The following is a 10,045-nucleotide window of genomic DNA, read 5'->3' as shown; positions in this document are numbered from 1 at the left end:
TGTAACATATGAAGGACATTTCTGGTTTCTGACCTGTAGAGTATGTTTTGTGTCATTTTATTCCTGACTTACACCCACTGGATCTGGTGATTTAACTTCCTTGACCTCAGCGATCCTTCAGGCAAGCAGCTCATTACAGTGGGTCAGTAGAACCGGCCAAGGCAGGGTGTTTCCAGCTCATGGGAGCTGTTAATATAAAAACTTACCTTTGTTTTGAATCAGATTGAAACTAGATTAAAAGAAAAAAAAATCTTGCAGGTTAGAAATTTAAGAGAAGGGTAACACATCTTCTCTAAGGCATAAGATGCTTCCAAAAGGGAATTGTCCAGCTGGCATTGGCATTGGCAGCTGCTGCTGGAAATGTGGCCTGGCTGCCTGAACAAGTTTCTGTGCATCACTGTTATCGATATGGCAAGATATAGAGCATACATTCATTCCTGTTTCATATATGCTGCTCAGAGTTAATAGCTGACATGCTGTAAATCTATATCCTAAATTTTGCTGAGATCACTTGCTGGAGAAGCCTTGCCCATCACTGATGTAAACTTGTGTGAGCCCATTGACCCCGGAGGCTGGAGGCTCAGTCCCGCGTGACTGCGCTGGCAGGGTGCCAGGGAGTTCCAGGGGTCTGCTGGGGGACCAATTTCTGCAGGATTCTGCAAGAGGTTCGACAAAAATTTCTCACTGGGATTGAGAGGCTTCTGCAGAACACTTCCAGGCATTGGATGGGCGTTGTCCCATAAAGTAGCACATTTCAGAAGTTCTCGTCCTTCTCCTGTAGCTTTTCTTACACTTAGCCCCTACTATGGGGAATCACCATGACTTCTATCCTTTCTTCCATCATGGTCAGCTCCAGAGGGAATTTGAATATTCTCCTAGACTGTAGTATAACTGAACACATTTGTTATTTATCAGACGTCCACTGTGTACTGAGAACACTTGTTGGCTTCAAAGGATGAAACGGATAGGCTTTAAATGAACAAGTGATGAAGACCTGGAATGAGCACACAGAGAAAAAAACCCTCTTAGAATATTTTAAGATCCTGAGTACAGCCTCAGAATTACTTCTAATAACAAAGTAATAGCATCTTTCTGCAGTTATTATATAGTATCTTATGTACAATCAAGAACTCTGAATCTTCCCACAAAAATAGCATGGCTCTACAATATTACTTTACAGCTTGTTTTGAACCTGAAATAAGGAAGTAATTCAGAATAAGGGAGAAGGGGATGGGTGCTAGCCACACCTTGTGATTAGTGCTCCCTGATCTTTCAGGCTGTTAGAGTTCAATACTGATTCAAATTCAAATGAGGCAAATTGGAAGATCCTTAAAAATCTGGTTCAGAGCAACTCCGGAGCTGATCTCTGAACTTGGTCTATTTTAAAAGAAAATATTAATGGTTAAGCAATTACGGATTAACATTTTTCCCTTCTATATTTTTTTTTGTATTACTTTAATAAACATGTTACAGGACTCAAGGGGAGATTTATGGTGTGATTTCATATCTGAATTTTAGTCTATAATCACGGAAATAAGTTTCCTTGAAATAAATTGACATAGATGTTTTCATTGACATAGAGGTTTTCCTTCACTGTTGATTAAATAATATTGATAAAATATCTTTCTGGTTATGGAACTGCACTTGCATCCCACAAGAAACAGTTTTCCTGAAAGAATAAAACATTTGCAACGTCACATGGTCTTGTGTTGCCTGCCTCATGACACATTAAGTGGATTGCTCCCAAACTCAGTGACACTTCCTGTAAGATAATAAATTGCAAACACTTTGTTTATCTAAATTAAGGTAGACACTTGCTAATTCATGCAGTTTAATTCTGTGGGTATACGAGAATTTACATTTGGTCAATTTTCATCTCAGAAGCATTAACTTTTTAAAAAATAACTTCTTAGGTGATTGTTTCCTGACACTCCATTATGTCTTCAGAGAATCCCTGTGATAATGCTGGAAAAATATTAAAATATATTCTTATCAAGGAGAATTTACTCTTTAAAGTTGAGCTGCCTTTCTTTAACATGATAGCAGCAGGTCTTGATGTGGCTGCAAGCCAGAGCACTCTTGACATGGTCAGTGTAAACTCTGTGACAATGTGGATCTAAGTGCAGAATGGTGGACTGTTCTAAAGACATGTTATTGATGGCACAGCTACCTTGGTTTTCTATAATTAATTTCAGTCAACAGTAAAATAAGTACACGTGGACATGGGCGTGAAAACAAGAGCAGAGACTCTCCACCCACGTCTACCCCACCCGCTGGAAGTCGTGGTGGCTGCAGCCTCTTCTCGTCACTGCAGTTTCAGCCTGAAACTTAACCTTCATTTACATGAATATTCCTTGACTATGCTGAACGGTGCTGGTGATTTCACGTATGTGCTGGTACCTTACTCTCTTCCTCAAACTTATTTCATGATCCTGGCCCATTTCACTGGGCCTGCTTGACTCGGGGCATGTTACAAGCTGACATTTACTACCAGCCAGGCGCTCAGCCTCCTGGATAGCACAGGAGACGCTCGGCCAATCCAGGCTTGTACAGTGTTTACTAGGTGTTGACACAGCTCCCGCTGAATGAGTGAAAAGAGGAATATGTTCAGCTAGCTCCTAGACTTCACGAGTCAATTTTATTGCAAGCTGAGTTTGTTTGCTGCAGTGTGGGGAGATGGAAGTACCTGTGTGGTTTGTTTTGATGGTAGATGTAATAGAAATTTTTTCCTGAGAGTCTAGATTACAAAGAATCCCTGAGTACATATATCTGTGTGTTTATTGTCCAAAATTAGTGAAAGATTAGGAAGTAAAGTCTTGATTAAGATAAAGGTGGCTTAGATATGGCATGAAATATTCTCAGGATGTTATTAACATAAATGACTGCCACAATTTTATTGTTGATGATAACCTTGTCACTGAAGGAGAGACAAAGGATGACTGAAAATTGAAGGAAGGAACAAAGAAAATAGGACTGTAGATTAGCTAAAATATAAGCCTTTCAATGAGAAGGCTGTGGATGAGCTCACTTAGCAGTTTGGTAAACTTTGTAAAGACAAGTACTTAAGAACACTGACAGAGAAGATCCACTTCAAAACTCAAAAGTATTATGAATTCCAATCTTTACACATAGCTAGCCATTATAAGATGTATTTTTTCATGTGTTTTGGCATGTGGACCTTTACAAAAAGCAGATACTGTTTTGGGGAATGAAGTATTAATGTGAAGTTTTGGGCCAAGGCAGGAGAAGATCTAATAAAGAATTCAAAAATTCTGTACCAAGAAAAGAAAATTGAATCATACTCCTAAGGCTTGAATGTAGAGTATACAGTTAGCATAACAAAACCTGGATCAACAAAATCCCCTTGGGGAAAGGAAAAAAAAAAGAAAAAGCATTTATTTTCCCACAAAGTTAAACATCATGGAAGAAGATTAAATAAATGTAAGGGCTTTTAAAGTGTGTTAATAAAATGGAAATTAAAATGCCTTTTACTGAAAAGAATCAATTTGTTACTATTATCTGTGACTATGAAATGAAAAGATAAAGAAAGTTAAGTTTAGGAATGATCAGTTTAGGATAATTACTCCACCAAGAAAGTTCACGTAGTGACATTGATAGTTAAAACCTCCTACATATTTTTGAAAAACTATTTTTATTCAATTTTGTGTTTCACCAGGCTAAATTTATTACTCTTCTTTGCAATGATTTATTGTCTGTGGCTTTCAAGGAAGTGGAAGTTGAACTTTCTTCTGAGTATAAGGCAAAGATAATAGTTAACAGTTTTGGTTGATTAACAGCTTTCCTCAACAATAACATAAACTGATCAAACATCTTAGAAAAAGCCAGCATGGTTGATGACATTAGCATGTCATCAACACACAGACAACATCAATTGCAAAAAGTGCAATTATACCACTTCTAATTAGCTGTCATCACCTGAAATAATTAAACAACAAAAAGCTCTTAAGCAGCAAACAACTGATGAAATTATTAAATATTTTCTTTTCTCATGTTACTTCTCAACAGGCATGATTATGGTATTACTAAATCAAATTTTAGTTGATAGAAGACCATGTAAAATAGATTTTGCTGTCATAAAGGAAAGCCCCCTGCAAAATTAAAATAATTTTTCCCAAGCTGAGTCTGTTTTGCCTGTGATGATAACTGTTGAATGATCTCTCTCTGTCTTTTGCTCGACCCACAAGCTTTTAGTTATATTTTCTCTCCCCCATCCACCTGAGGAAGAGAAGGGATAGAGCAGCTTTTTTGGCACGAGATCAGCCAGGACTAACCTACCACACCTGGCAAGGGAAGCTTGCCAGAAGTTAGGAGCACAGGTATCATAGGGTCATAGATACATAGAAAATTTTGGCTTGGAACGGACCTTAAAAGGTCATCTGTTCCATGTACAGGAGGTTGAGGCATTCAGTAAAATCTCTGGAATAAAGGTGAAGCAAAATACTGGACAAAGTGGAATCATGGCAGTTCCTTCATCAAGAGGACCGTACTGAGATCAAAAGAGAAGTCCTGGCCAAGTAAATTATTTACACTGTGGAGGATGGGTGGCAGATTCCCCAGGTAGGTTTCCAGGATTGGTTCCAGTATGTGGAATCAGACTCACCTGGTTAATATCATGCTCCATCCAAGTAACACACTCAGCAGGACTTATTTACTGTAAGCACAATATTGCATTGATGAAGGTAAATTGCTTCCAGTTCTGAAGTTATCTTGTTTACAGATAGTTCAGAGGTGAAGAGAAATGTTTTCAAGGACTTATTTGTGAGAGGCAGATCAATGTAAAGACAGACTTAATATAATAAGTCTCAAGTAACTAGGACTTTTTAAACTTTTGGTGTGTGCTTCAAACATGAGAAACTAGTGTCCAGGCTCTTTATAGTTTAAAAATGCCATTATTCATTTGTATATATCTAGAGTCAGTATATAAATGCAGTTTACATGTAAATTGCATCTTGGAAATACTACTTCATATTCCCAGGAATAGAGTCTACCTGGGATGAATAATGAGTATAGTGGAGGACCTCTGTGCTATCTAGTGTCATTAAAAAAGGGGATTCTGCTTCAGAAAGATGGAAGATTACACAGTAATTGCTGAAGCACTTGAACTGATTCAAAGAAAAAGGCTGTAAGTATAGGTCATCTTGAAAAATCATGTCATTAATGTCCTTCAGGCTCAGTGGGTTTCTATTCAAAACTAGAAGGAGTGATATAATGTGCTTACAAAGAATAGTGAACTTTTTTGTCTTTAAAATATTCAAAGTCAAGTCTTTGGGGTTTGTTTCTTTTCAGTTTGTTTTTATGCAGTAAGGAGTCTGGAGATGTATTCAACATGTCAGATTCTGTCCATTCAGGAACACAGCCTCAATGTAGGTATGAAATATGCTGCTTCTTCTCTCATCACATGCTGAAAATATATTTCATCTAGTTTCTGTGAAAGGATTCTGTTGTCAATAATATTTTCCAAGAAGCACTTTTCCAGCAGCTCTGTAGTTTAGAAACAGGAAACTGGAAAGAAAAGTGAGTTTGTCAGGTTTTAACTACAACCCTTTCAGCAAATCAGGCCAAGAACATAGGAATACTACATACAAATTATTTCAGAAGCTTACATCCTCAGTCTGGAGATAAAAGTCACATTTTATCTAGAGTCCTGAATCTCATATTATTAAAATGCCAGAAAGGTACTTTTCTTCTAATTGTTCTGCATGTCAGTTTACCTCTTTTTCCATACAAACCTCATTATCCCTGATAGCATTCTGCCAAGCTTAGAAGGGACTGTTCCTTAGGAGACAGTTTAAAAAAAGACAATCAATGGAAAAATGAAAAAAACCCCACTGTTTAAAATGCATCAAATCACACTTCCATAATGATTTATTAACTTAGAGAGTTTTTAGAGCATTTAGAATTGTTGGAGTAGTTTTTGTCATCATGTTGGATATGTACTTGGAAATGGGAGCGCTTCAGGATGGGATTTCATCCGACATCCTTAAGTGTTAAATCTTATACATGGTATTAGATTTTCCCAACCTCTGTTGCTTTGATTCCCTTGTGGGTTTTAGGGAAGCAAATCTTGATCAAGGCCCAGAACTTTCATATAATTGTTCCTCTTCACCAGTGATTTGATGGGAGACACCTGTGGCTACACACACAATTCCTCCACTGATCCTTGGTGTAATTCTGACTTTTTACACTTCCCTGCTTTCACATTTCTAACAGGGAGAAAGGGTGGGAGAAGGTGAGTTTCATTCTCTTCAAATATGTTTTCTGGGGATGGAGATTGAATTTTTCAGTCCCAAAACCAGTTATAATTTCAAGGAAAAATAATGAACGGTAAAAATGGGAAGCAGCCAGGCAAAATATCCTGAGCTGGTGGAAAGCCTTGCAGAATATGCAAGATCTTGGGGAATTAGTGTTTGTGATTTCATTTCCATGTTTTCCATTTCGTAAAAACTTATTCTCAATGGCATCTTTCAAAATGTGGCAATCAATGCTGGGTTCATACTAAAGATATTTAATTTTTCTCAATAAAGAAACCCCTTGATGCCAGACACTAGTAAATTAATACACAAATGAAATTGGACATGTTTTCCACTTTTTGCAATGATGAGGAAGGAGTGAATGCTAATTATTCAATAATAGTGTTTATAATATTTATGCAGTCTTGTTTATTGATGTGTACATGCTATATCCTCTTTGCTTAAACTCTAAGACACAAGGAAAAAGGTGTTGTTTCTTTGCTCAGTGTTCCAAGTCTTTTGTAGCCATTCTTGACTTCAGAAAACTTCCTTAGGGTTTGCTTTTTTTTCTCAAATAGGCAGAACATATCTGTCCTAGCACAAACATGTAGAAGTTAGACATCTTGCTCCAAACCATTTGCCCAGGGCTTTTTGTAGTAAGTGAGGAGAAACAGTCATCTTTACTGGTATAAGCATGTAAGTTAAACAGGGTGGAAGTACTTATATCTTCTTGCAGATTGTGAAAAGTAGTTACAGTGACTAGTTTAGATATAAATATGTAAAATTAGAAGTGAATCCCACCACAGTGCTTACTCAGGCCACTTCAGGAGCTTTCTTCTCTGCCCACTACAAATTTTCTAACATTGTAACTTCAGAATTCAAGCTCTCAAGTTCTTATATAAAAAACTTAACTTTGTTGGTAAAGCCTCTCAATTTTATTATAAATAATTATCATCTTGAGAATCATTAATCAAATTTTCTAATAGTATAAATCCCTCAAATACCTTTGAGAAGCTGATTTTACAGCATTTTTTTGCCCTGATTGTTCTTCCACTGACTGTCTTTGGGTAGTACCTTACCCATATTACATCTCTTGTAGTGTTATATAGCCTTTCTGGTACAGTAATTAGTCATGTATTGGTATAACAAATACTTTGCTGCTAGATTAGATGTGCTGCTCTAAAATGTGGCTTATCTCATTCTATAAAGGTATCTTGCTAATCCCACATGATCAACCTTTGACAAGGAAATACTGATTAATCTTTTTTTTTCTCCACACTTCCAAAGATCCTGCCCTCCTGAATGGTATACTAAAATTTTTCATAGTTTTGAAATTCCTAGGAAGTATCACTTACCTGTAGTGTCCCTCTTAGTTTTGTACAGTAGTATTACCATTGCATCTGTGACAGTCAAAAGGTGTGTCTGGTTGACCCACTTCAGCATCTGAACAGCACCTAGTTACTCACTTGCTCTGTCCCCAACAGGACAGGGGAGAGAATAAAGAGAGCAAAAGTGACAAAATCTGTAGGTCAAGACACTTTAAGAAGTGAAGGAAAGTGGAAGAAAGAACCAAAATAAAGCAATTGATGCAAAGGCAATCACTGACCTCCTCCCACAAGCAGACCGATGCCCAGCCAGCGTCCAAGAATGCCTCTCTTCCCAAAACACCTCTACCTCCCAGATTTTACTGCTGAGTATGATTTTATATGGCCTGAAATATCCCTTTGTTCAGTTTGGGTCAACTGCCTTGGTGTGTCCCCTCCCAACTTCTTGCACACCCACAACCTACTTACTGGGAGGGTAGAGTTGGAATAAGGACTTGATGCTGGGCAAGGACTGCTCAGCAATTACCGAAATACTAGTGCATTATCCACACTTTTAGTCACAAATTCAAAACATGACAACATCCAAACCAGCAGCATACAGGCTGCTATGTACAAAATCTATCCACCCCAGTCAGACCCAATGCAATCTCCATCCCTTATTTCATATTATTTATGTCATGCTCGGGTCTTACACCACCCAGTACATCCCCATTAACCACCACCCTCTTTCCTTTTATATGAGATATATACATACAGATATCATTCCCTTAGTCTATGGGCCACTTTTGTAAAATGTTCATAAAATGTCTATTGAGTCCATTTAATCCATGACTTGTGTTTCATATGTTATGGTGGCTGCTCAGGACAGGAGACATGGCATGTTGTGTTAAATTATTGACTCATGTTGGTTCACTGCTGTACTTGCCTGACTTCTTGTGAACTCCAAAAACAGCTCAGTGTAAGTTTAGAAGGAAAACTCTTCTCCTGTTAACTCTCAGTTTTTTGCCCTAACTATATCTGATGGCTGACTGTAGGTCTCAGACCAGGGACCTGCAGACAGGTTTGAGAATTTCAGTGATAATTCTGCAGGCCAATTTCTACTGCCTCATCAGCAATAATTCATTTGGATTAGTACTGGAAGTCTCGTTCCCTTTTCTCTTTTGTTCTGAAATGTGTACACCTATCTCTGTGTGGCATTTTGCTATAATCTGGCTGGTCTGAGAATGCTGAAAAAACAGACTTTATGGTTTAATATCAGCTAGAAGGCATTACCTTTGTCCTGACCATTTCTAACTTATGATTCAAACCACTAATGAAAATATGGCTAGAAAATTAATCAGAATAGACCCCTTAAGGACCCCATTTAAAATGTCATCTGAGTATGAATATGAAACATTTGTAACTCCTTTTCAAAACCAACCAGTTTTTTTACTAGTTGTGCACCCAAACATAATTTCCCCCAGAGCCTTTCTTCTGTGATTACTTCTGAATTGCTCTTAGTTCATCTAAAAAGTGTATTAAAATCAAATAAAATGCATATATTTTATATATTTGATTACTAAGCTAGTTGTCCCATAAAAGAAGAAGGATTTGGTTCATGTGACATACTAGCCATATTTCATTTCCGCATATGCCTGACCAGTTTTCTAGGAACTTGTAATCCTCCACAGTTTTTCAAATACATGGCATATCAAAATATATTCAAATATATTCAAAAATAGTTCTCAGATTACTGCAAGAATTCTCACCCATGAATTATGGGTGAATTTCATCTGGAACTGTTGACTTGAATACATATATTAAATCTAAATACTCAGCACTCCCACAGCACTGTGCCTGTAATGCATTCACTTTTCCATCTTAAAATTAATTTCATTGGAGAATTGACTGCCATTTACCTTTGTGAAGACTGAAGCAAAGTGTTGAATACTCCAGCACTGTCTGCAGTTTGTCTTCCCTTCTGTTTACTAAATCCCTCTGCTTTCATCTGTTTTCTTCTTACTCCTGACATTATTACGGACATCTTCTTTGACATCTCCAACTGAAATATATTTTGCATCACAATCTTCCTGAATTTATTCATCTAAATTTTCATTATTCCTTTATAGCAGGGCTCAGGCACATGCTAATTTTTCCAGATCTCATGTAATGCCTTTTTCATTTTTGGATATTTAGAGCTTTCCTGATGCAAGCACCGTAGCGTCCCCCTCTGCTCACTGTCTCTGCAGTCTTTAAACCAGGATTGTCATCATATATTTAGAACAACCCCTTTCAGAATCTACCAGTTCACTTGAACTTCTTTATCCCTTACATTATCTTCTCAGGAGATCTCAGTCTCAGCTCCCAAGGTTGTGTCAAAGGTCTTTTCCCAATTCTTTCTGTGCAGTAGTAAAGGCTGTTATTTCATGATTACTTTCATCCTCAAATTATTATTTCCCACCTTTGGGTTTTCAATCAATTCCTTCCTGT

The sequence above is a fragment of the Eurypyga helias genome, unplaced genomic scaffold (assembly GCF_000690775.1).
Source record: "Eurypyga helias isolate BGI_N326 unplaced genomic scaffold, ASM69077v1 scaffold3105, whole genome shotgun sequence".
Classification (NCBI taxonomy): domain Eukaryota; kingdom Metazoa; phylum Chordata; class Aves; order Eurypygiformes; family Eurypygidae; genus Eurypyga; species Eurypyga helias.
The sequence above is the reverse complement of the archived record's forward strand: the minus strand, read 5'-3'. Positions refer to the sequence as shown.